At 45.6% G+C, this 26,780-nt stretch overlaps 1 protein-coding gene across 2 annotated transcripts in view; it reads left to right on the forward strand.

Moving 5' to 3' along the window:
• Window positions 1-13,717: 13,717 nt before the first annotated feature.
• Window positions 13,718-26,780, forward strand: part of GNG7 (G protein subunit gamma 7) — a 62,513-nt gene continuing 49,450 nt past the window's right edge. Inside the window, exon 1 of one of the 2 annotated variants that reach the window (XM_040417603.1) lies at window positions 13,718-13,812. The gene's annotated coding sequence lies outside the window, so the exon portion shown is untranslated. Of the gene's footprint in view, window positions 13,820-26,780 lie in introns of both variants that reach the window. The other variant, XM_040417604.1, reaches the window with a different exon arrangement.

The raw sequence follows: 26,780 nt of genomic DNA on the forward strand, positions 1-26,780 counted from the left end.
TTAACCCTGTGGTCTGCAAGAGAATCTGTCATTGCCGCCCTACCTGAGAGTGTAACCCCTTACAGAAAAAAGGTGTCACTTCCCAGTTTTAACTAGTATTGTAGAGGCTATGCAAATGCAACCTGGTGCCAAACATCATTCCGGCAAAATCTGTAGGCCCAAAGCACTCCTTCCCTTCTGAAAAATGCCCTGTGCCTCAGTGCAGATTAAAAAAGAGAAAGTTGCACAGGCGCACCAATGTTTGAAAGCTGTAAAACATAAGGAAACCTATCCCCGTAAAGAGCTGTTAATGGAAATAAACTTTGTTGTAGGCGTATTGCAAAATGTCCACAGTAGTAGCTGCTCCCTCCTGTTGAATGCTCACGAACTGGAGACCAGAATGATACTGAAGAATCACCAGAATAAAAGGGGATTCCAGAGCACTTGCTAGAAGGACTGGACTTTATTAGATATAAACAGAAGAACTGGGTAACGTGTTTCAAAGTCCCTTCTTCCTCAGAGGGTAGATGGTCTGAGGAAGAAGGAAGACCCCCTTTGAAACACGTTACCCTGTTCTTGTGTCTTTAGCTAATAAAGCCCAGTCCTTCTAGAAAGTGCTCCGGAGTCCCTGTTTATTCTGGTAAATCTTCAGTGTAGAATATGACAATTTCTAGGGTATCTACATACAAGGACTACCCGCTTAACAAATTAAGTCCTAGATAAATGCTTTAAGTCGTGTCATTTCCAAAATTGTGTTAATTTATGGGGGTAAGAAATGTACTTGTACTGTAGCAGCCCTACAAATGTGACCTGGTGCCTAAAAACCATTCCAGCAAAATCTGGGATCTAAAAATCAAATGGTGCTTTTTACCTTGTGCAAATTAAACATTATGAACAAAAACTACGTTATCGGAAAAAAAATTCTTTTTTTTTCCATTTTTATGGCCCAATTCTAATAACTTCTATGAAACAATGTGGGGTCAAAATGCACACTACACCTCAAGATCACTATTTTGAGAGGTGAAGTTTCTAAGGGTACTTTCACACTAGCGGCAGGACGGATCAGACAGGCTGTTCACCCTGTCGGATCAGTCTTGCCACTATTTCGCCGTGCCACTGCAGTTCGCGGCGAGAGGCCGCCGGACTAAAAAGTCGGACATGCAGTAGTTTTAGTCCGGCGGCCTTTCGACGTGCACCGCCGTGCTGCGCTGGAGCTCCGCCCCCGTCCCCATTATAGTTAATGGGGAAGGTCCGGCGGCACGGAGAAATAGCGGCAGGACGGATCCGACAGGGTGAACAGCCTGTCAGATCCGTCCTGCCGCAAGTGTGAAAGTAGCCTAAAATTGTCTTTTTGGGAGTGTTTCCAATATTTTGGAAACTCTGGGCCTCTGCAAACCTGAAATGGTGGCTAAAAAAAAATCTTAAATAGGAGGCCGCAAAATTCACAACGAGAATCATTTCTCAGGCCTGTGTTTGAGTCAAGTAGCACACTAGGTCCACATAAAAACTGCAGGACTAGGTTAATAACTTCATGGAGCCTTTTAACTTGATGAAGGGGACTTACGTATCCCCGAAACATGTTGTTTTATCGGCTTCACCTGATAAGCAATATCTAATAAAGAAGAACCTTTCTTCATACCTGCATCTGTCCTGCCCGGTGTTTCTGCGCCTTAACTGCGGTCCTATTACGCCACTACGACACTGCCTATACCTAGCACAACTGCTTAAGGTGAGCCTCCATTTTGTGTTCTGTGAACCAGTAATACAATCTGGGATGTACTACCCTATGGTGCGCTTTTTTAAAAATATTTTTACAGCCACTCTACGCCTAATTATATAACTCTAGGTTAATAACTATTGAGGGTCTTTCTCTGTTAAAACCTGCTGTGTTAGTCCACGTTTACAAGCTCCGGCAGCTACATACTTTTACAGTATGGTTGCTGCGAACCACTGCTGCTCCACTTAGCTTGCCCGGGGCAGGTCTGTTCTGTCTCTCCACACAGGCTGCAGCCTGTTTGCCAGTAAGCCCTCTCCTCCTCTGCCTGTAGGGCCCACTTGCTATGTTTCTGGAAAGGTGTGCTGTATTCAGTTGTCTGTACGTGTATCGGCTCTTTGCACGTTTACTGGATTTTGATCTAAATTGTGCCTGTCCTGACTTCAGAACATTTACCATATAGAATGTACTCTGCCAGCCCTGACACCAGCCTGTCCATGACTAGTTTTGCCTAAGAAATCAATGCTGAGCATCGTTGTCTCTGACCCCAGTGGACCAGCTGTCAATCACACAGATACTACTCCAGGAGATAGAGGTCTGGTGGTTTCCCTGCAGCAAAGTCCAGATCACTGTACAGGGGATAAAGGGTGAATACTAGGGCACTGGCTGGTGCCTTCTTAAATAGTTGATCAGCGGGGGTCCTGGGTGTCGGACCTCCACTGATCAGATACTGATGACCTATCCAGAAGATAGGTCATCAGTATTAAAATCTTGGAAAAACCTTTTAAGTTCAACCAGAGGATGGGTGGGGATTTGGAGATATGAACTAAGGGAAGGGGAGTAAGAAGCCAGATTTCTACACATTTTCATAAGCATTAATGCTATTTAGTTCTAAGAATTCATCTAAGCCTTTTTAAAACTCAACTGTTCCTGCTGTAACCACATCCTGAGGTAGTCTATTCCACAGATTCTGTCATCAGATTTGTACCTATGAAACTGGCTGACCTGTTACATGTGCACTTGGCAGCTTAAAGGACAACTGTCATATTGTTATTTATTTTAAGCTAAAGTGTAGGGCAAGTGATAGGTAACAATTTTACAATAGACTTTATTGAGCCAAAACGTTTATTTTTGGTAGAAAACTGGGGCTGAAATGGCCCTTAGCAGCACTCTTCAAAAGAGCGTTGCTAAGGGCCATCCGTCTCCTATTAGAAAAGGGGAGACAGGCTGTGCAGACACTGTGCTTCTGCCTCGTGCTTCCCTGGGAGACAGAAGGCTCGGCACAGGAGTCTTAGGAGTTAAAATGACATTTATATTCCCCCTTTCTATGCAATCTAATGCTCCGTTACATTCACTGACCTGCGATCCCTGTGATAATAATTCATGAAGCAGCCGCCGGAAGTAGAAGCACTGTGCGCAGTGAGCCGGCTGCTGCTTCATGAATTATTATCACAGGGATCGCAGGTCAGTGAATGTAACGGAGCATTAGATTGCATAGAAAGGGGGAATATAAATGTAATTTTAACTCCTAAGACTCCTGTGCCGACCTTTCTGTCTCCCAGGGAAGCACGAGGCAGAAGCACAGCATCCGCACAGCCCGTCTCCCCTTTTTTTTATAGGAGACGGATGGCCCTTAGCAACGCTCTTTTGAAGAGTGCTGCTAAGGGCCATTTCAGCCCCAGTTTTCTACCAAAAATAAAAGTTTTGGCTAAACAAAGTCTATTGCAAAATTGTTACCTATCACTTGCCCTACACTTTAGCAAAAAATAAATAAAAAATATGACGGCTATCCTTTAAGGTATCTGTGTTGGTCCTATGATATATGTGCCCGCATTGCTGAGAAAAATGATGTTTTAATACAAGCAAATAAGCCTCTAGGAGCAATGGGGGCGTTGCCATTACACCTAGAGGCTCTGCTCTATCTGAAATTGCCACACCATCTGCACTTTGATTGACAGGGCCAGGTGTGATCATATTTTCACTGCCTGGCCCTGTCAAAGTGCAGAGGGTGCGGCAGTTGTTGAGAGAGCAGAACCTCTGGGTGTAATGGCAATGCCTCTGTTGCTTCCAGAGGTTAATTTACATATATTAAAACTTCATTTTTCTCTGTAATGGTAATATCACGCCCTTGTGGTCTATGTTTTTTTTTACCTTTATTCTATTGGTCAGTACGATTACGGCGATACCAAATATGTGTATCTTGTTTTACTGCTTTTGCACATTTCATGGAAAGAAAATCGTTTTTTAGGTCACCACATTCAAAGCTGTAACTTTTTTTAATATGACCATTTTGGGGTACATATATTGTCTTTTATTATTTTTAAGGGGGTGAGAATGGGAAAAAGCCATTCTACCCTTGTCTTTTGCACTTTTTTTTTTTTTATATGCAATCACTGAGATCACTAAAGCAAGTGAGTGGCTGCAGCAGTCAGGCGTGTGAACATGACATCAGTCCTGCCGCACACTAGACAAACAGTATTGTTTTAACCGCTTGCCGCCACGCTAACGCCGAAAGGCGTCATCGCGGCGGCTCCCCCAGGCTACGCTAACGCCAATTGGCGTCATCTCGCGTGAGCCGAGATTTCCTGTGAACGCGCGCACACAGGCGCGCGCGCTCACAGGAACGGAAGGTAAGAGAGTTGATCTCCAGCCTGCCAGCGGCGATCGTTCGCTGGCAGGCTGGAGATGTGTTTTTTTTAACCCCTAACAGGTATATTAGACGCTGTTTTGATAACAGCGTCTAATATACCTGCTACCTGGTCCTCTGGTGGTCCCCTTTGTTTCGATCGACCACCAGAGGACACAGGTAGCTCAGTAAAGTAGCACCAAGCACCACTACACTACACCCCCCCGGTCACTTATTAACCCCTTATTAGCCCCTGATCACCCCATATAGACTCCCTGATCACCCCCCTGTCATTGATTACCCCCTGTCATTGATCACCCCCCTGTAAAGCTCCATTCAGATGTCCGCATGATTTTTACGGATCCACTGATAGATGGATCGGATCCGCAAAACGCATACGGACGTCTGAATGAAGCCTTACAGGGGCGTGATCAATGACTGTGGTTATCACCCCATATAGACTCCCTGATCACCCCCCTGTCATTGATTACACCCCTGTCATTGATCAACCCCCTGTAAAGCTCCATTCAGATGTCCGCATGATTTTTACGGATCCACTGATAGATGGATCGGATCCGCAAAACGCATACGGACGTCTGAATGAAGCCTTACAGGGGCGTGATCAATGACTGTGGTGATCACCCCATATAGACTCCCTCATCACCCCCCTGTCATTGATAACCCCCTGTAAAGCTCCATTCAGATGTCCGCATGATTTTTACGGATCCACTGATAGATGGATCGGATCCGCAAAACGCACACGGACGTCTGAATGGAGCCTTACAGGGGCGTGATCAATGACTGTGGTGATCACCCCATATAGACTCCCTGATCACCCCCCTGTCATTGATCACACCCCTGTAAAGCTCCATTCAGACGTCCGCATGATTTTTACGGATCCACTGATAGATGGATCGGATCCGCAAAACGCATACGGACGTCTGAATGGAGCCTTACAGGGGCGTGATCAATGACTGTGGTGATCACCCCATATAGACTCCCTGATCACCCCCCTGTCATTGATCACCCCCCTGTCATTGATAACCCCCTTTAAAGCTCCATTCAGATGTCCGCATGATTTTTACGGATCCACTGATAGATGGATCGGATCCGCAAAACGCATACGGACGTCTGAATGGAGCCTTACAGGGGGGGTGATCAATGACTGTGGTGATCACCCCATATAGACTCCCTGATCACCCCCCTGTCATTGATTACCCCCCTGTCAGGCTGCATTCAGATGTCCGTATGCGTTTTGCGGATCCGATCCATCTATCAGTGGATCCGTAAAAATCATGCGGACATCTGAATGGAGCCTTATAGGGGGGTGATCAATGACTGTGGTGATCACCCCATATAGACTCCCTGATCACCCCCCCTGTCATTGATCACCCCCCCTGTCATTGATCACCCCCCCTGTCATTGATCACCCCCCTGTCATTGATCACCCCCCTGTCAGGCTCCATTCAGACATTTTTTTGGCCCAAGTTAGCGGAAATTATTATTTTTTTCTTACAAGGTCTCATATTCCACTAACTTGTGTCAAAAAATTAAATCTCACATGAACTCACCATACCCCTCACGGAATCCAAATGCGTAAAAATTTTTAGACATTTATAGTCCAGACTTCTTCTCACGCTTTAGGGCCCCTAGAATGCCAGGGCAGTATAAATACCCCACATGTGACCCCATTTCGGAAAGAAGACACCCCCAGGTATTCCGTGAGGGGCATATTGAGTCCATGAAAGATTGAAATTTTTGTCCCAAGTTAGCGGAAAGGGAGACTTTGTGAGAAAAAAATAAAAAATATCAATTTCCGCTAACTTGTGCCAAAAAAAAAAAATTTCTATGAACTCGCCATGCCCCTCATTGAATACCTTGGGGTGTCTTCTTTCCAAAATGGGGTCACATGTGGGGTATTTATACTGCCCTGGCATTCTAGGGGCCCCAAAGCGTGAGAAGAAGTCTGGTATCCAAATGTCTAAAAATGCCCTCCTAAAAGGAATTTGGGCACCTTTGCGCATCTAGGCTGCAAAAAAAGTGTCACACATCTGGTATCGCCGTACTCAGGAGAAGTTGGGGAATGTGTTTTGGGGTGTCATTTTACATATACCCATGCTGGGTGAGAGAAATATCTTGGTCAAATGCCAACTTTGTATAAAAAAATGGGAAAAGTTGTCTTTTGCAGAGATATTTCTCTCACCCAGCATGGGTATATGTAAAAAGACACCCCAAAACACATTCCCCAACTTCTCCTGAATACGGCGATACCAGATGTGTGACACTTTTTTGCAGCCTAGGTGGGCAAAGGGGCCCATATTCCAAAGAGCACCTTTAGGATTTCACAGGTCATTTACCTACTTACCACACATTAGGGCCCCTGGAAAATGCCAGGGCAGTATAACTACCCCACAAGTGACCACATTTTGTAAAGAAGACACCCCAAGGTATTCCGTGAGGGGCATGGCGAGTTCCTAGAATTTTTTATTTTTTGTCACAAGTTAGTGGAAAATGATGATTTTTTTTTTTTTTTTTCTTACAAAGTCTCATATTCCACTAACTTGTGACAAAAAATAAAAACTTCCACGAACTCACTATGCCCATCAGCGAATACCTTGGGGTGTCTTCTTTCCAAAATGGGGTCACTTGTGGGGTAGTTATACTGCCCTGGCATTCTAGGGGCCCAAATGTGTGGTAAGGAGTTTGAAATCAAATTCTGTAAAAAATGACCAGTGAAATCCGAAAGGTGCTCTTTGGAATATGGGCCCCTTTGCCCACCTAGGCTGCAAAAAAGTGTCACACATGTGGTATCTCCGTATTCAGGAGAAGTTGGGGAATGTGTTTTGGGGTGTCATTTTACATATACCCATGCTGGGTGAGAGAAATATCTTGGCAAAAGACAACTTTTACCATTTTTTTATACAAAGTTGTCTTTTGCCAAGATATTTCTCTCACCCAGCATGGGTATATGTAAAATGACACCCCAAAACACATTCCCCAACTTCTCCTGAATACGGAGATACCACATGTGTGACACTTTTTTGCAGCCTAGGTGGGCAAAGGGGCCCATATTCCAAAGAGCACCTTTCGGATTTCACTGGCCATTTTTTACAGAATTTGATTTCAAATTCCTTACCACACATTTGGGCCCCTAGAATGCCAGGGCAGTATAACTACCCCACAAGTGACCCCATTTTGGAAAGAAGACACCCCAAGGTATTTGCTGATGGGCATAGTGAGTTCATGGAAGTTTTTATTTTTTGTCACAAGTTAGTGGAAAATGATGATTTATTTTATTTTTTTCTTACAAAGTCTCATATTCCACTAACTTGTGACAAAAAATAAAAACTTCCATGAACTCACTATGCCCATCAACGAATACCTTGGGGTGTCTTCTTTCCAAAATGGGGTCACTTGTGGGGTAGTTATACTGCCCTGGCATTCTAGGGGCCCAAATGTGTGGTAAGGAGTTTGAAATCAAATTCTGTAAAAAATGACCAGTGAAATCCGAAAGGTGCTCTTTGGAATATGGGCCCCTTTGCCCACCTAGGCTGCAAAAAAGTGTCACACATGTGGTATCTCCGTATTCAGGAGATGTTGGGGAATGTGTTTTGGGGTGTCATTTTACATATTCCCATGCTGGGTGAGAGAAATATCTTGGCAAAAGACAACTTTTACCATTTTTTTATACAAAGTTGTCTTTTGCCAAGATATTTCTCTCACTTAGCATGGGTATATGTAAAATGACACCCCAAAACACATTCCCCAACTTCTCCTGAATACGGAGATACCACATGTGTGACACTTTTTTGCAGCCTAGGTGGGCAAAGGGGCCCACATTCCAAAGAGCACCTTTCGAATTTCACCAGCCATTTTTTACAGAATTTGATTTCAAACTCCTTACCACACATTTGGGCCCCTAGAATGCCAGGGCAGTATAACTACCCCACAAATGACCCCATTTTGGAAAGAAGACATCCCAAGGTATTCGCTGATGGGCATAGTGAGTTCATGGAAGCTTTTATTTTTTGTCAGAAGTTAGTGGAATATGAGACTTTGTAAGAAAAAAAATCAAAAAAAAAAAATCATCATATTCCGCTAACTTGTGACAAAAAATAAAAAGTTCTATGAACTCACTATGCCCATCAGCGAATACCTTAGGGTGTCTACTTTCCAAAATGGGGTCATTTGTGGGGTGTTTGTACTGTCTGGGCATTGTAGAACCTCAGGAAACATGACAGGTGCTCAGAAAGTCAGAGCTGCTTCAAAAAGCGGAAATTCACATTTTTGTACCATAGTTTGTAAACGCTATAACTTTTACCCAAACCATTTTTTTTTTACCCAAACATTTTTTTTTATCAAAGACATGTAGAACAATAAATTTAGAGCAAAATTTATATATGGATCTCGTTTTTTTTTGCAAAATTTTACAACTGAAAGTGAAAAATGTCATTTTTTTGCAAAAAAATTGTTAAATTTCGATTAATAACAAAAAAAGTAAAAATGTCAGCAGCAATGAAATACCACCAAATGAAAGCTCTATTAGTGAGAAGAAAAGGAGGTAAAATTCATTTGGGTGGTAAGTTGCATGACCGAGCAATAAACCGCTAAAGTTGTGGAGTGCCGATTTGTAAAAAAGGGCCTGGTCTTTAGGGGGGTATAAACCTGTGGTCCTTAAGTGGTTAAACAGATTTTATTAGAAAACACAGAAAAACAAACCTCAACAGTAGCAACTGCTGAAACAAATCTGTGGTATGACACTTGGCAGGTAATATGAGAGTACAGTACATTTAGGCAGTATCTGTGAAATAGTCCAAGATGAAGTCCATAGTGCTATGGAATCAATAGGCTTAAGGACATAAGCAAGAAGTTCAATGTAAACAGTGTATACCAAGACTTAAAGGAAATCTGTCACCAGAATCATCACCATTAAACTAAAACCATTGTCTTGTAGCACTTACTACCTCCTTTCCAGACGTGCTTTTCTTTCCTTGCTGCTTGGTTTCTATCTTGAAAAAATCCACTTTTTCCTTATGCAAATGAGCTAGTAAGGTGCCCAGAGGGGCGTTATTTTTGTTCAAAGGCGTCCAGGAACCCCCCCTATTGAGTGCCAAGGCCCGCCCTCCAGCAGAGCCCAAGCACGCCTTTCCTCGGCTCATACTCTACGCCCCCAGCAGCGCCGTTGTCCCCCCACACTATATCACTAACAGCAGAGAACCCCGCCCTCACTTGCCTTCAGTGTCACTGACAAATCTCGCCGCGCTCTTCCAGCAGAGGATGAAACCGTCACTGGGCTCGGGCCGCCTTCAGACGAGCGTATTTGCTGCTAGTGTTAATGAATAGAGCTGTTCACATGGGCTTATAATTTCCGTCAGTATTTGTAATACGCAGCATGTCCGAGTTTTGTGTGGATTTGTTTCCAAATACGCACATTACAGTCTGTGCAGTGCGTAAATAATGAAGGGAGGAAGAAAAACGCATGTAAATCCTGATGACAATACTGATGGTAGATCCTGAGCCAGAATACTGACGGATTTCAATACGCTCGTCTGAAAGCGGCCTAAATATGCTCATTCCCAATAATAGCTAAAGTAAAGGTCCCACTGATCACCTGTTGATCGAGCAAATGCTCTTTCATCAGGTGAAGACATTGATGGTGCAGAAACCTATTGTTTCTAGGTAATACGTTGTGCTGTCTAAACAGAGATCTGCTGCCCAGAAACAATGATTCTCTGAGGGAATGAGGGATAACAGTAGTGATCCCCTGTCCCCATACAGTGGGGTGAGAGCCGCATGTAACTGCAGCTCTCACAATCTCTGTTGGGCAGGCAATTATCAGGTATGAACGGTTCATTCCCAATAACTTCCTGCTGTGTCGGACCATGTAAAGGGGCCTGTAACGGCTCAGCCATGTGCAAAACCTGCCACGGATTTTCCACTGCGTAATCCACATTCAATATGCTATCATCAGCTTCCCATTGACTTCATTGTTAAAAACTTTACCATGTTTGAAAAAAGCCCCTGAAGTGATATGTTAGGGTGCATTCACATCACGATTTTCCCATCTTTTTAACGTATACAAAAAATATATAGGTTACACGGATGCCTCAGACTGATGGCATACAGTTCCATTGCAAAAAAAATATTTTTTTTCCCCCGGACTGTGCAGAATACAAGAACGTAGTATGCTGCATTTTTGTATCCTTTCTTTAGTAACAGACGTCAAACGGAGGCATAAAACGTGATGTGAACCCACCCTAACTTCTATGAAGCAGATGTGTTGGTGGTTTTCCATAGAAGTTAATGGGGAAGCAGAAAACCCTCACTGAAAAACTCTGCTAAAACACTTGTAAAAACTCCTTTATAACCACCAGCAAATTGGAAAACTACCAACAACATGTTTTCAGCTACTGATCTGCCACAGATTTTTCTGCCACAGTTTTTGCCATGTGGACATAGCCCCAAAAACGCCAACTGCTGAACGACACTATAGGAAAAAGCGCTGGACGGAACCGTGGAAGTGCGCATAAGCAGGAGCTTTTTCCTATAGTGTGCAAGCACGACCACCGCTGCTGGATTACAGGGTGGTCATAACCATCAAAACGAGAATTGTATAATTTTAAGGAAAACTGAATCCAGCCAGCAAAGGAGACAATATGGACAATCACAATACATTAGTAAGTGCCTTGTATTAACTTTCTCTACATGATCAATGCTTTTTGCTGAAGTGAGACAACCTCTTTAAGATACGATTTGACTAGTTTGGTATGGAGAAACTTTAGTACACAGCCCTTTATGATGAATAGGAACACTATTTGTGAGCCAGACCCTCTCATCCATCTGTGCTTGAACATACACAAATGCTTTTTGGCTGAATCGGAACAAATTACCACAGTCACACCGCAAAATCTTTTGCAAAGGCTTCCCAGGAAAATGGAGGCTGGTATAGCTGCCAGGGAGGAAGGGGCTCAACTCTATACAGACACCTGTGAGAGATAGGTTTTATTTCTCTATATATAATGTAAACATTCTGTAGTACACATTTTCGTCCACTAGATGGCAGCAAACCAGATATGTGAGCCTCATGTGCATTACTTTGTCTTAAGGTCACTGGGGGATGGGAGGGGGAATTAGGTTGTAGTTTTCAAATCTACAAATGAAACTCAGAGTTGAAGTTGTTGAAACCACTCCTATCAGGTTAAGGAGCCAATAGTCTTTTCTTAAGGAACACCCCTTTTGTGATGTCATGTCTGCTATTTAAGTCAATGTAATGTGAATAAAGCTCTTCTTGCTCAGGGGGATGAGAAGATGCTTTCATGAAACCAACTGGTGTGTCTGGTCTCATTATGAAAGCAGTATGGTACGTACATGCTTATACTTCTAATTGATTTGGCACCACACAAAGATGATGAGAATCGCAATCCATGGTTCTGAAATGGGAAGAAGTTCATATAATGTGTGATGTCCACATACTTGGGCTACATTCACATGATGAACAGCCAGAAAATGGACGCACACATGGATGCAGAATGGCCATGGAAAGCTGACAGTAGACAGGCTTTTATGGCAATTCTGTGGCCATGTGTACATCTATTTTCTGTCAGTTCGTCCATTTTTTTATGGCCGTTTTGCAGCTGTTATGAAAAACAGATGAATTTTATTTTTTAGCACCCAACCCCTGTAGGCCCTCAACCCCCCCCTTTTTTTTTTTTTTTTTAGATCGGTGCACTCCTGTCTACATGGCTGTTAAAAATAGGGGCCCATTGATTTCAATGGGGTCCGTGTGGCTGTGAAAATGGGCAAATATAGGATATGTCCTATTTTTTGATGGACACAGTTCACTGGCCATTAAAAAAAAACAAAAAAAAAAAAACAGCCATGCGAATAGCCCCATAGATTTTGATTGGTTCTAAATATGGCCGCCACACGGTGTGTGAATGTAGCCTTAGGTAAGGTTATACTGTGTATTAAATCATAATTTTATTCGTAACCAGACTAAAATAACGGCAAGAAAAGCTATGCCCTTTATGGACCATGACCCATTGCTCAGTCACTGTGGTCTCACTATAAGGCCTCATGCACACGACCGTTGTTGTGTTCCGTGTCCGTTGTTCCGTGATTTTCTGCGGACCCATTGACTTTCAATGGGTCCGTTGAAAACTCGGATAATGCACCGTTTGTCATCCGCGTCCGTGATCCGTGTTTCCAGTCCGTCAAAAAAATATGACCTGTCCTATTTTTTTCACGGACAACAGTTCGCGGACCCATTCAAGTCAATGGGTCTGTGAAAAAACACAGAGGCACACAAGATTGATCCGCGTCCGTTTTTTTTCCTATCATTTGCAAGGCAAACGTGACTTTTTTCACTTTTCATGTCAGGTGATCCTCCAAATATCAAGGAAGACACACGGAAACAAAAACGGAAACAGACCGCAAAAAAATACTGTCGTGTGCATGAGGCCTTAACCCGGCCGGGATTCCTTCTGACAGCAGGAGCGCACGGCGTCATTGGTTGCTATGACGCCGTGCGCTTCATGCCGCAGCTGCTGTACAGTGATACACTGGTATAGATCATACAAGTGTATCACTGTACAGCAGCGGCGGCATGAAGCGCACGGCGTCATAGCAACCAATGACGCCGTGCTCTCCTGCTGTCAGAAGGAATCCCGGCAGGGTTACCACAGACCGCTCTCGGCCGCGGAACACGGCTGTGTGCATGAGGCCTAAGGGTGCGTTCACACACCAGTAACTGCTGTTTTCAATGGACCTGCAGTTAAACCATGAATGGACACCTGCCATGGCTTCCAGCAGCATCGGTCAGGACCCCACATCAAGAAGGGACGAATGTCACCACACAGCCGGAATTCTGGAGGTGAACGAGCCCTAATAGTGCCAGCCAGAGCATTCACATGAATCTACATCAGATCTGCCCCATTGTATTTTGGTGGAGCTAATCTGTGCACCCCTTTCAGATGTGAACAAATATTAAATTCAAATTTGGCAAGGTCTGAAAAAGAGGTTGCCCAGGGTTAGAAAAACATGGCTGCTTTCTTTCCAAAACAGCACCAAATCTGTCCACAGGATGTGTCTGGTGTTGCCATTCGGCTCCATTGCAGTCAATGAGAAAGAGCTGCAATACCACACAGGACCAACAGACAGGTGTGCAGCTGTTTTTGGAAGAAAGCTGCCATATTTTCCAATTCTGGACAATCCCTTTAAGTCGCAGATGCAATGTACACTGAAGCAGTGCGACTGCCTACATAACCTCCAGGGATCCAGACTAGCCAATGCCGTCAGGAGCAGCGTGCAGCCCAACGAGCACACCGCCACACAACTCTCCTCTGTCCCCCCCACGTGAACTCCCCACCTTCTAGTGAGTGCCGCTCGCTCACGTACCCCCGGGCATGCGCACTGCCCTCCCACCGCGCGTCCCCGGCCCCGCCTCCTGTGTTCGGATAGAAGAGGCAACTGATGCTGCGCCCGGAGCCCGCGGGTGAGAGGTCACGTGACCGGGGAAGAGGGCGGAGGAGGGGGACCCGGAATTACTCGCCCTTTATTTAGCATTGTATGTCGAGCCCTATTCTGCCGTAGTGTCCTTATATTGTCCAGGGGGCCGCTTTCTGTGCTGCATGCTCACAGCTGTGGGGCCTTGCTGTGCCAGTGTGTGGGGTTCAAGGTGATGCACTGCTGTGGGGTCCTGGCCGTGCATAGCCTAAGGACTGCCCATAGGGTGTATTAGGGCTCGTAGCACAGGGGGTTAGGGTTCTGCTTTATATCAGGCAGTTATTTCGTTGCCATACAGGTGTATGGAGTGGACCTCCTACTGTAACCCCCCCCCCCCCATCCCCCAGTTTTTTTTTATTATGAATTTGATAGAACCTGTTACCTGTTTTTTCTATCAGGCTGCCGTACATATGGCGCACGATGGAAGCTATATGGCATTCTACAGAGGTGATGCTGCCCTATCTGTGGTGGCCATGCCCTAGTCTTTTTTAGCTTATTCCCTTCATTGCAGTGAGATCTGTATGTAATACGTGCATTGCGGAATTTGGTGCAGATTTATAGGCTAGCTCAACAGCCGAGGCCATGCGCACATCTGCGTTGGAGGCTCCGTTCGGGGCGTCCATCGCAGATTCCGCCAAATAGAGCCGACAAAAAGGGTCCTGTATGTAAGCCCAAACACCTGAACAGACCTCATTATAGTGCTCGCCTGACATCACAACAAGGAATCTCAAAATCTTTTGCACGCGGCCTGTGCTCCGTTTCCAGCGCATGCATATAGGGTCTTCCCTTTTGTGGGTTATTGCCACAGAGATATGTCCTGTGCAGGCGCTACGATTGGGAGGCGTATTTCCGGGAAGTGAGCAAAATTTTTAGATGCTTCGCCATGATGTCGGGGGAGGAAGCCTTGGGAGGTTAGGGTTGGAGCAGAGAGGTGGGCTTGGGCACTTGGGAGCTGTTTTTCAGCAGAATTGGGGTATGGCGACATTTTATGTAATGTAGTTCAATGGTGTTGCAATGCGACATGCTGCGATGCTACAGTCGCATCTTAAAACTGGACAATCCCTGGACTAGCTCAGCTGAATGTAATGATACCTTTCACTTAGAGATCCGTTGCTTCATTCTGAAGAAAAACTCCAACGAGCAGTTAAGGGCACCGAGGTGCGGGCTCAATCACTCTGTGCACCCTTGCCTATCCTGCTTCCTTTCCAGTCCCTTCCTCTCTTTCTTGATTGACAGGGCCCGGTTCTTGCATGCCATGCACTACTGCAGCAGGCTAGGGCCAGGAGACCTGGAGCAACAGCCCAGGGTCCAAAAACAGCGCCACACATTGGGGCAGATGTACTAATCCTGTAGATGATTTAAGCTTCGCCAGGCTGTCTAGACCTGCAGCAGGGGCTCAGGCTGGAGGATAAGGGTACTTTCACACATCCGTAGTGTATTGCGGATCTGCAGTACACCCGGCCGGCACCCCCCATAGAACTGCCTATTCTTGTCCGCAATTGTGGACAAGAATAGGACATGTTCTATTTTTTTTTGCGGAGCCGTGGCCCGGAAGTTCGGTGCCGCGCTCCCGAAATGCGGATGTGGAGAGCACATAGTGTGCTCTCCGCATCTCTTCCGGCCCCATAGAGAATGAATGGGTCCGCACCCGTTCCCGATATTGCAGACGTGTGAATGGACCCCAAGGGTGGTGCAGGGGTCATTTACAAAGCCTTGCTTTTTACGCCAGTCTTTGTTTCCCCCCTGTGCTGGCAGAGAAAGCGTCTAATTTAGGCCCGTCATATATGACCCCCTAAATGCTCCAAATTGCATGTTTTAGCACAGTTTATGACAAGGTTTAGGTGCGCTGACGTTAAATGCGGGCCAGCCGGATTCCCTGTACATGCCGTTCTAATCTATGTAAAGCCAGGAATCTTACGATGGGGGCAATATTTGGGGTGAAGCACTCATTTGAAGTTTTTAAAGCAGGTTAAATAGTTTTACCTTCTGGTTTGGGATCTGCGTAAGGGCTCATGCACACAAATGTATTTTTCTTCCATTTCTGTGCCGTTTTTTTGCGTATACGGAACCATTCATTTCATTGAGGCTTGAAAAAAAAAAAAATGACTTCATGTGCATTCCATTTCCGTATGTCCACATGTCTGTTTCATAAAATACTGGAACATGTCCTATTCTTGTCCATTTTGTGGACAAGGACAGGCATTGTTATGGATCCGTAAAAAAAACTGATGCAACACGGACATCACATGGATGTCATCCTTTTTTTTTTTTGCGGTTCTGTGTTTTGTGGACTACAAAATACGCACGGTTGTATGCATGAGTTCTAAGGGTGGTTTCACACACAGGAGTTTTTTTTTCCTGTCATTTTTCTGAACTTACTTTTGCATTTTGAGTGGTGGTTTTGGTGCATTTTTACTGCTAAAATGCAAGCTCGAGATGTTTGGTGGTCTATGGGAAATATGAAACACTGAACACTTTTTTAACTGCTGTTCCTCTGTCTGAAATCCCGCTTCCTCGCTGCTCCACACATTCCCGGCGCATGCGCACTGCATTGCCCATTATAGGCAGAGGAACAGGGACTTTCAATGCACCAGCCTGCGCAACCCGATCCAGCTGGCGGAGGCTTGGGATTTCAGACGGAGAGGAGGAGGTAATCAGATTAAACAAGGGCGGGCCAGAGGGGTGAAAGAGGAGGGGCCTGGGCACCGGCCGCATGAACATCGCCCCTGGGCACCTTCAGAACCTAATTACCATATGGTATAAAAGTGTTTTTTGGAGCAAATAGGAGATGGACTGCAATATGAAAGTTACCATAGTAATCTGGGGAAAGTAACGGAGAACCTGATCTGAGTGGTCTGTAATGGTCATATTTGGTGAAAGACTCCCTTTAAAGTGTAACTGCCATTTCACTATCAAAAATGAAATTCCTAACATATGTGATGCTGAAGGGAAGCTATTCATGAAGCTTTACTTTTCAGTTACTTTTACCTTTCTGATGTCTGTATTCAGCCCTTAGCAACCCTTCCCAAGATGGCATCTGCTGCACTTCCTGCGGTGATCTTTACCATGTCCTTGAGGCCATCCTGTATTTCCCTCACTTCCCATAAGCCCTTGCTCTCCTCACATGAACTAGCAGGACCAATCAGAATGCAGATAACTTCCCCCACTACCCCATAGCAGTGTGTATCCTCTCACATACAGCTAACCAGAGACAGACAAGACCAATCAGAATGCAGATAACTCCGGGGGGGGGGGGTGGAAATCGTATCGCCCGGGACATGCAGTTCCGGGCGCCCGGCAGGTACAAACCGGATTCCAAAAAAGTTGGGACACTATACAAATAGTGAATAAAAACTGAATGCAATGATGTGGAGGTACCAACTTCTAATATTTTATTCAGAATAGAACATAAATCACGGAACAAAAGTTTAAACTGAGAAAATGTACCATTTTAAGGGAAAAATATGTTGAATCAGAATTTCCTGGTGTCAACAAATCCCCCAAAAGTTGGGACAAGGCCATTTTCACCACTGTGTGGCATCTCCCCTTCTTCTTACAACACTCAACAGACATCTGGGGACCGAGGAGACCAGTTTCTCAAGTTTAGAAATAGGAATGCTCTCCCATTCTTGTCTAATACAGGCCTCTAACTGTTCAATCGTCTTGGGCCTTCTTTGTTGCACCTTCCTCTTTATGATGCGCCAAATGTTCTCTATAGGTGAAAGATCTGGACTGCAGACTGGCCATTTCAGTACCCGGATCCTTCTCCTACGCAGCCATGATGTTGTGATTGATGCAGAATGTGGTCTGGCATTATCTTGTTGAAAAATGCAGGGTCTTCCCTGAAAGAGATGACGTCTGGATGGGAGCATATGTTGTTCTAGAACCTGAATATATTTTCTGCATTGATGGTGCCTTTCCAGACATGCAAGCTGCCCATGCCACACGCACTCATGCAACCCCATACCATCAGAGATGCAGGCTTCTGAACTGAGCGTTGATAACAACTTGGGTTGTCCTTGTCCTCTTTGGTCCGGATGACATGGCGTCCCAGATTTCCAAAAAGAACTTCGAATCGTGACTCGTCTGACCACAGAACAGTCTTCCATTTTGCCACACTCCATTTTAAATGATCCCTGGCCCAGTGAAAACGCCTGAGCTTGTGGATCTTGCTTAGAAATGGCTTCTTCTTTGCACCGTACAGTTTCAGCTGGCAACGGCGGATGGCACGGTGGATTGTGTTCACTGACAATGGTTTCTGGAAGTATTCCTGAGCCCATTCTGTGATTTCCTTTACAGTACCATTCCTGTTTGTGGTGCAGTGTCGTTTAAGGGCCCGGAGATCACGGGCATCCAGTATGGTTTTACGGCCTTGACCCTTACGCACAGAGATTGTTCCAGATTCTCTGAATCTTCGGATGATGTTATGAACAGTTGATGATGATAGATGCAAAGTCTTTGCAATTTTTCGCTGGGTAACACCTTTCTGATATTGCTCCACTATCTTTCTGCGCAACATTGTGGGAATTGGTGATCCTCTACCCATCTTGGCTTCTGAGAGACACTGCCACTCTTAGAAGCACTTTTTATACCCAATCATGTTGCCAATTGACCTAATTAGTGTTAATTGGTCTTCCAGCTCTTTGTTAAGCTCAAAATTACTTTTTCCAGCCTCTTATTGCTACTTGTCCCAACTTTTTTGGGATTTGTTGACACCGTGAAAATTGGAATCAACGTATTTTTCCTTTAAAATAATACATTTACTTGGATTAAACGTTTGATCTGTCATCTACGTTCTATTACAAATAAAATATTGACATTTGCCATCTCCACATCATTGCATTCAGTTTTTATTCACAATTTGTTTAGTGTCCCAACTTTTTTGGAATCCGGTTTGTAGTTTGTTCAGTAGCTTAGCCCTGCTGTGGGCAAGTAGCAGGGCTGAGATGGCTTTGTTTACCGGAGCAGTGGATCGGCGACGAGCTGGGCGTGGAGAGGCGTTCCCATGGTGATGGGGACGCTTGAAGTTAAAATATACCATCGGATTGGAGAAAACTCAGATCCGATGGTATATTCTAAACCCGAGGTGTTCCCATGGTGATGGGGACGCACCTCTGACAGGGCACTTTATTGCTATAAGCAATGTGCCGCACAGACCTGTGAGTTACAAGAAGGAGCGCCGGGCAGCCACAGCGCATGTAAGTATAATGCTGCTGAGTAACTGACCATGGCAGACAGGACTTCAGTAGCATCCTGGCTGCCATGGCAGGGCTCCAGATGGCGACCAAAACGGTCGCCAATGCGCCTTAAAATTTGCAGATGGCGACAAGACTTTTTAGTCTTGTCGCCATTTGCGACTGTACCGCCGCGATCCTGCGCAGCCTAAGTTCCCTTCACTAGCACACCGCACAGTGGAGAAGGAAGGAGTCCCTCCCTCTCCACTGTGACGCTGCCGCCACTACCACCAATGGGGATATAGCAGGGAGGAGGAGGGGAGGAGCTGTCGCCACTGCGCCGCCAATGAATGTAAAACATAAGTGTCGGCAGCGGTATCACAGACCCGGCACCCGGCCTCAATAACAGGGCAGGCGATCCGCGGCCATTAACCCCTCAGGTGCCACAGATCGCATGCCCTGTTATTGAGGCCGGGTGCCCGGTCTGCGATACCGCTGCAGACAATTGTATGAAGGAGTCAAAGAGGACCTTTCATGGGTCCAAAGAATCTGAACTTATCAGCAGGCTGCATAGAGCGGCGCCCAGGGATCTAAGTGCACTTACTATTATTCCTGGGCGCCGCTCCGTTCGTCCGCTGTGGCCCCCGGTATTTTCAGCATTCAGAGGAAGGAGGAGGAGACGCCAGTGTCTGTCCTTCTCCCTGACAGCAGCGCTGTCCAATCACAGCACAGAACTCAGAGCCAGGGAGGTTTTTTTTCTCCCTGGCTCTGAGCTCTGCGCTCTGATTGGACAGCGCTGCTGTTATGGAGACGGAGAGACACTGGCGTCTCCTCCTCCTTCCTCTGAATGCTGAAAATACCGGGGGCCACAGCGGACGAACGGAGCGGCGCCCAGGAATAATAGTAAGTGCACTTAGATCCCTGGGCGCCGCTCTATGCAGCCTGCTGATAAGTTCATATTCTTTGGACCCATGAAAGGTCCTCTTTAAACATTCATTGGTGGTGCAGTGCGCTCTCCCAAAGCCTCTCTCCCCCCCCCCCCCCCCCCCCCCCATTATCACTGGCCACAAGTCGTCCCCGTCTCCCTCCCATTGTTATATGGTGGCCACAGTGTCCCCATCCCCTTCATTGGTGGCAGTGGCAGATTACACTGCTGGGGCTCAGATAGTTACCATGGCAGCCAGGACGCTACTGAAGCCCTGGCTGCCATGTTCAGCTCCCTGCTGCTGTGTGCACAGAGCCCAGGGCAGCAGGGAGATGTGAGCGCCTATTTACCCTGATAGAGCTCTATCAGGGTGAATAGCACAAGGGATGAAAAGATCCAGGTCTAGTCCCTGAGGCTGGGTTCACACTTGAGCGTTTTACAGCGCGTTCAAACGCGCTGTAAAACGCTCAACACATGAAAACCAATGCTTCCCTATGGCCCTGGTTCTCACTTGAGCGTTTTACAGTGCGTTTGAACGCGCTGAAAAACGCCCTACGCTCAAACAAGTTCTTGAGCTTCTTTGGGGCGTTTTGATGCGCGTTTGTGGCCATAGGACACTGCAGTCAATCACACAAACGCGCGTCAAACGCGCGTTTACTATTGCAAAAAACGTGCATTAAAAACGCGCGACAAAAACGCGCGTTAAATGCGCATATCAAATACGCTCAGGTCTGAACCCAGCCTAAGGGAAGAAATGGTTGTTAAATAAAAACTAAAAAAAAAAAAAAAAAATACTAAAAGTTTAAATGGCCCTCTTCCCAGTTTTACATATAAAATTTACAAACAATAAAGAACATATTACATATCGCCACGTCCCAAAAAGTGTGAGCTATTAAAATATTAAAAAATATTTCCGCTCGGTGAAGGCCGTAACAGAAAAAAAAACTCTAAACCACGCTATTCGCCATTTTTAGTCACCTTGTTCCCCAGAAAATGTCCCTGGATGTGAGAGGCATGTGGTGCTGTTTTCTCCTATATGTAGTGCACCTGCGTCTCATCTTCTCAAAGTCCTTTTTTTAAAAATGATATGCATTTTAAATTTGGCGACTAAAAAATGTAATTTGGCTCCTAAATTTTTTAGTTTAGGAGCCAATGGCTCCTGGTCATTTTTTTTTGTCTGGAGCACTGCATGGTAACTGATCGGAGCCCCAGCATTACACTGCTGGGACTCCGATCGGAACTGCCGCTGCCACCAATGATGGGAGGGCGCACTGCCCAACAATGATTTTAATAACGGGGAGGGCGCACTGCCCACAAATGCAAACATTGTAGAAACATTTCCGGCACCCGACCTCTAACAGGGAGCTGCCGTCCGCGCAATTAATCCCTCAGGTGCCACGGATGGCAGCGCCCTGTCAGAGGTTGCGTCCCCATCACCATGGGAACGCCTCGGGTTTAGAATATACCATCGGTTCAGAGTTTTCTCCAATCCGATGGTATATTTCAACTTCAAGCGTCCCCATCACCATGGGAACACCTCTGTGTGAGAATATAACATCGGATCAGAGTTTTCACGATCGGGAAAACTCAGATCTGAAAAAGCTAATAGTATTATTTTCCGTTATAACCATGTTATAACAGAAAATAATAAAGTGACGTTTGGGTCCCCATTGACTTTAATGGAGTCCGGATTCGGGGTCAAGTTTGGGTCCCGGACCCGATCTTTGACCTGAAGTTCGGCCGAACCCGAACTTCACCGGGTTTGCTCAAAACTAGCGGTGACCGAGCAGTGGGCGTAGAGCAGTGATGCAGCTGGGGTGACAGAGCGGGGGGCGTGGTGTAGTGACAGCATGGTGAAGAAGAACTGACAGAGCTGGAGGGGTGGAGCAATGAAAGGTTCTGTCACGTCTCCGGCTCGGGGGGGGAGAGCAGTGACAGAGCCGTTACAGAGCCAGGGGCATTGATAGAACTCTCAACTCTGCCAGCATCCCTCAGAGGACCCCCTTTCTGCAGGTGTTGTCAAACTGGGAAGGTGAGGGGGGTCCTTTCCATGCCACATCAGCAGCTAATTTGCCTAAACCACCTAGAGGTACGGGTAGTAATGTGCTAAGAGCAAGAGTGTGCACTAAACTAATTGCTGTGATCACATTAAGGCCTCGTTCACACCGGGCAGTGCGTTACGGCCTGATTCTGTCCAGAATGCACTGCACCGCATTGCGGCCGGCTAACTATATTGTGGGGCAGGACGGGGCGTAGTGGTCTGTTGAAGTGATTGGCACCATAACCATGCCCAACGGCTGCAATGCGATCGGCTGCACAGGATCGCAAGGCACATTATGCCTGCAGTCCAGTCCAAACAAAATGCTGCAAGCAGCATTTTGACCGGACCTCAGGCATAATTGTGCCTTGTGATCCCGTGCATCCGATAGCCTGCCATTCACTTCAATGGATCGTCACGCCCCCTCCTGCCCCACAACATAGTGAGCCGGCCCCGATTTAGTGCATTCTGGACAGAATCATCTGGTGTGAACGAGGACTAAATTTAGTCATTTCACACCACAAAGACTGGAACGCAAGCCAGCCACCTACCTGCATAAGGAAGCGTGGCGGTGCATTGAAATATGGTTTTGATTTAAAATAATTTTTTGTATCACGACAAGTAGATTGTCATGAGGGACAAGTAGATCGAGCCCCTGCTTTAGTACTTCGACAAGTATTTTTTTTTTTTTCAAATTTCCACACCCCTGTAACTTCCCCCACTACCCCAGAGCAGAGTGTATCCTCTCACATACAGCTAACCGCAGACCGACAAGAACAATCAGAATGCAGATAACCTCCCCCACTACCCCAGAGCAGAGTGTATCCTCTCACATACAGCTAACCAAAGACAGACAGGACCAATCAGAATGCAGATAACTACCCCAGAGCAGTGTGTATCCTCTCACATACAGCTAACCAGAGACAGACAGGACCAATCGGAATGCAGATAACTACCCCAGAGCAGTGTGAAATCAGTAAGCATTTGTTGTATGAAAGCCTGGAATGTCAGCTTTCAAACAAGACCAGTTGCATGTTTCTAGCTGCTACCATTCAGGAGATAGCCACCCGTTGCATCACAACAGGTGAACTCTGCAGCATAAATTGACATGCTACATATTTAGAATCTAAACCGCAGATCCGTTTCACTGTAGCTTTTCCCATAGTGTGTGGATGAGATTTGCTAAAAATCTGCAATATGTTAGTCACATGTGGATGGACCCTTAGGCCCTTGAATCACATGTTGTTCTCCACGGACAGCACACATATCCATTGACTTTTAATGTGTTTATTCACACATCAGTGATTTTCCACTGACAGACATTCAGTTCCATGATTTAGTCCGTGTTGTCTTTTCATGGACCATGGAAATAAATTTGTAGCTGAGCAGTGTCCGTGGAACACATATGACACACACAGACCAAACATGGATCTGTCACGATTTTTTTTGAGTGCCATTTTGTGCATTATGTGAGACTTTTGACACTTTTTTAAGGCCCCTTGCAGACGAGCGTTTGTCACGCTGCGAGTCCGCAGCGCAGCTCCCGGCCTGGCCACCCAGCACTGCCGGGGTCACATAGCATTATATTGATTTATGATGCTATGTAACCCTTACAGTTCTGGAATGTATTAGATAACACTGGCAGCATTATGTCACTGTTATCTAATACTGTACTGTTATCTGTTACTTACAGAACTGTAAGGCCCCTTTCACACGGGCGAGTATTCCGCGCGGATGCGATGCGTGAGGTGAACGCATTGCACCCGCACTGAATACCGACCCATTCATTTCTATGGGGCTGTTCAGATGAGCGGTGATTTTCACGCATCACTGCGTTGCGTGAAAATCGCAGCATGCTCTATATTCTGCGTTTTCCACGCAACGCAGGCCCCATAGAAGTGAATGGGGTTGCGTGAAAATCGCAAGCATCCGCAAGCAAGTGCGGATGCGGTGCGATTTTCACGCACGGTTGCTAGGAGACGATCGGGATGGAGACCCGATCATTATTATTTTCCCTTATAACATGGTTATAAGGGAAAATAATAGCATTCTGAATACAGAATGCAAAGTAAAATAGGGCTGGAGGGGGTTAAAAAAAGAATAATAATAATTTAACTCACCTTAGTCCACTTGATCGCGTAGCCCGGCATCTCCTTCTGTCTCCTTTGTTGAATAGGACCTGTGGTGAGCATTAAGTACAGTTACAGGACCTTTGATGACGTCACTCCGGTCATCACATGGTACGTCACATGATCTTTTACCATGGTGATGGATCATGTGATGACCGGAGTGATGTCATCAAAGGTCCTGTAACTGTACTTAATGCTCACCATGTTATAAGGGAAAATAATACAATCTACAGAACATTGATCCCAAGCCCGAACTTCTGTGAAGAAGTTCGGGTTTGGGTACCAAACATGTGCGATTTTTCTCACGCGCGTGCAAAACGCATTACAATGTTTTGCACTCGCGCGGAAAAATCGCGGGTGTTCCCGCAACGCACCCGCACATTTTCCCGCAACGCCCGCGTGAAACCAGCCTAAGGGTTACATAGCATCATAAATCAATATAATGCTATGTGACCCGTCAGTGCTGGGAGGTCAGGACGGGAGCTACAGCGTGACAAACCCTGGTCTGCAACGGGCCTAAGAATTGTGCTTGGCTTAGCAGGATAGGGTGTGGCCTCCCACAGCCCAACAGATTTACTGCAATTTACACAGAAAATAGCATAAATTATAGCCCAAATCTATGTGAAATTAAAATGACCCTCCAGTTCAAGAAAAAAAAATTCACATCAACTGGAGCACAAACAGAGCACTTACATAGTGACCTCCTTTTCATCTTAGTTGCAGATTCACTAATTCTTGAGCTCCTCTTCTGCCATCCAAGATGGCCCCACTGCCTCTCAGACTTTCTGCCGCACACTGCTTGTCTAGCCCTACTCTTGGTTTTGGCCAGCACTGTTTACGTGAGCACTGCTGGCCAGTACAAGGGCAGCAGACAGAGTCTTTGGCTACCAAATAGATAGTTTGTCTGAGAAGCAGTGCAGCCATTTTGGATGGCAGAAGTGGAGCCTGGGAATTGACAGATCTACAGCTAAAGAAATGAAAAGGACTCCCATACTTACCAACATTTAGGTTGGTAAAATCGGGACATTGAAAACCCTGCCCCTGGGAAATGCCTTGACTCCATAGGAAACAGGTTATAGATAGCACTGTCCATTTTCGACCCAGGACAGCCCAAATTTGCCGGGACAGTTGGCAGCTATGGACACCTTGTTAGGGCTGTTTCACACGAACGAGTCCATTGCGGGAATCGCGCTCCGTGTGTGAGTGTGATCCTCTGCTCTGGACTTGCAGTAGCGCACTATGGATTTATCATGATTTATAATGCTATGTGCATCTGCTTGACCTTATTTCTACAGAATCATACTGACCGCTTTATGTCACCATGATTCTGTGGAAAAAAGGCCATGCAGAGACACATAGCATTATAAATCATGATAATGCCGTGCGCTCCTGCAAGTCCAGAGCGGAGGATCACACTCACACACGGAGCGCGATTCCCGCAATGGACTCGTTCGTGTGAAACAGCCCTAAGTGTTCTGTTTGTTCCCCAGTTATTGTGAATTGTTTTCTTGAACTGGAGGGTCACTTTTAGAGATAAGTGAATTTCCGGTTATGAAATTCGTTCACTCCTTGTTTGGTGGTAAAAGCTGAATTGCGTTATGGATTCCGTTACCACGGACAATAACGCAATTCTATAACGGAATGCCTTTAGAGTGCCGTTTCCATTATGCAGGAGAGGGCTCCCCTGCATAACGGAAACAGAACGGATCCGTTTTGCAACCCATAGACTTCTATTATGATGGAATAAATAACGAAATGCCTCTAAAGGCATTCCGTCATAGAATTGCGTTATGGTCCGTGGTAACGGAATCCATAACGCAATTCGCCTTTTACCAGTAAACGAAGCGTGAACGAATTTCAAAATATGAAATTCACTCATCTCTAGTCACTTTAATAGAGGCCTGTGCCTGTTAATAAATTTGGCGTAAGACTGGTGTATACATTTCCCCATTGGATTGAGTTGGGGAGGTGAGGTTGGAGTAATAATATATATAAGTGATGATTGGAACTATGAAGCTAATAAGGCTCATTGATGTATTTCTAGTGGTAAATCATGCACCGCTTCATGATACATAAAAATAGACTGGCGGATTCTAGTCTGAGCTAGAATGCATTATCCTGGCAATACCATACATGGTAATCATGTAGACATGGCCACTAGAGGGCGCCAGAGGCTAAGGTTAGACTTGCTCTGCTGCAGTTCTTGGAGCAGTGTGAATGATATGACGTATCTGTCACCTCGTATCCCTGTGTATTATATATGATGAGCCTGGAAATGCTAGCTAGTGTGGCTTACCAGAGAAACGCAGGGACATTTGGGGGCTATTTTAAATTATGAGTCATGTACTGATCACACTTTCTGCTTCTCTAACAACATGTTCTGTAGCACATTGAGCTAGGAAAAGTAGCGGCGCTCTCAGGCAAGAATTTCTAGTATTGACTAGAGTGGTTTCACACTGTCTTTCTCTGGAACAGCTCTTTTCTGGGTTTGGGGAGCAAAAAGTACAACAGCCTGATGTTATATGTAGGCTATTGGGATATTATAAAATGCCCTACAAACATTTATTTTTTTGTAGTGCTGTTTTTAGTTTCCAAGCATTTTTTTTCCAGCATGCTCTGTGTGGCATTTTCAGATGGTTTCCCATGGAATTCTCTAGAAGAAAAAAAAGGCACAAGTGTTATGCAACTAAA

The sequence above is a fragment of the Bufo bufo genome, chromosome 2, assembly GCF_905171765.1.
Source record: "Bufo bufo chromosome 2, aBufBuf1.1, whole genome shotgun sequence".
NCBI classification, from domain to species: Eukaryota; Metazoa; Chordata; class Amphibia; order Anura; family Bufonidae; genus Bufo; species Bufo bufo.